Genomic DNA, 1,456 nt, shown 5'->3' with positions numbered 1-1,456 from the left:
GTAGCAGAGTTGAGTGTACTAAGATCCTGTATTGGCCAGTAGTTCCCACTGGGCTTTCTCACCAGGAAGAGAGGAGTATTTCAAGGTCTATCAGGATTCCAAACTGTTTTAAGCAAGGGATGTTGGGCTGGATGCTGAGCTGCACCTCTGGTGACACTGGGTACTGCTTAACAGCAATGGGGCTTACAGTAGGACAGAGCTTGATCACCAAAGGGGCATGGTGGATAGCAAGCCCTGGTGGTGAATCCTCTGCCTATTCTTCTGGAAACAAATGTCTCAAAATTTGAGACAATGATTACAAGGTATTTCAGGCTGATGTAGATGCCATTCTTCTCCAGATATAGTTAAAGTCAATATCAGGTCCAGTGGATTGGAGTGTAAGAGAGGCTGGCTAGTTTGGAATGAAGGAAATAATTGCTCCCAATGTGGAAAGGAGGTTATATCCCAGGAGAGGTATAGGGCATGCAGGCATGTACAGGAATTTCTGTTTGATAAAATATCCACCAATCTTGCAAGATATACTTTTTTTTTTTAAAGCTTTTCTGAGCATTTATTACAAGATCCCACTAGTGTTTTATTTTTTCTTCTCAGCATCCTGATCTGTGGCTTCCTTGGCTCTCTGTATCTGGATGCCAAAGAGCAGGGCATTGGCACAGGCCATGCGCAAACTGGCAAATACCTTGAAGTTCTTTTCTTCCTCTGTGATGACCCTTACCTTCTTCTTGTAGACGTTCCTGATGGGCATCACAGGTCCTGTCAGCTGGGTGGCCAATTTGAGTTCTTCAGCAGGGCTGTCTCCCTTTTTGGAGGCCCATGGCTTCCTGGGGAAGAGGGTGAGCTTGGAGCGGCACTCTTTCAGCTGCTGCACATTGGCCTGCAGGGACTCAGTGGATTTGTTCCGCCGCCTTGGGTCCACCAAGATGCTAATGGTCCAGGCCACCTTCTTGTGAATACTGGCCACTCAGAGTTCCTCCAGACTGAAGCTCCAGCTGGCTTGGACCTTGGTGTGGTATCACACTGTGGGACAGGGCATGATGGGCCAGATGGGTTCAGATGTGGGACATGGGGCAATGCAGCACGCTGTTGCCTGCCAGGCCTTGTGCATGCAGATCTTCCAAGCTGGCTGATTGAACCACGTAGCCACATACCATTGCCAGTCCTTGTGGAAGTGGGGCTTCAGAATCATGCCATTCTGGCTGGGCACCATGACTGCTTCTTAGGCTGCAGATCAGCAGAACAGAAAGGCACAAGATATACTTTGACAGAATTTTTTAGTGGGTACTCCAGTAGCACTGATGACCTGGATTTGCCAAGAAGTCAAAGGAGCAACAAACTGAGTTACAACCAAATGTTCAATCATCTGTTACAAAAGTCATGAGTTTTACCCCAATTCTGGCAATGATTGTGGGCTCCCGGAGAATCTGTCTGATAGAGCCCAGTCTGTCCTACTCATTGT

At 47.7% G+C, this 1,456-nt stretch overlaps 1 pseudogene; it reads right to left on the bottom strand.

Annotated features, from left to right (window-relative positions):
- Window positions 1-574: 574 nt before the first annotated feature.
- On the bottom strand, window positions 575-1,207 carry LOC101589655 (annotated as a pseudogene).
- Window positions 1,208-1,456: the final 249 nt, after the last annotated feature.

The sequence above is a fragment of the Octodon degus genome, unplaced genomic scaffold (genome assembly GCF_000260255.1).
Source record: "Octodon degus isolate 3935 unplaced genomic scaffold, OctDeg1.0 scaffold00045, whole genome shotgun sequence".
NCBI lineage: Eukaryota > Metazoa > Chordata > Mammalia > Rodentia > Octodontidae > Octodon > Octodon degus.
This window is presented reverse-complemented; position numbering and strand designations above follow the sequence as displayed.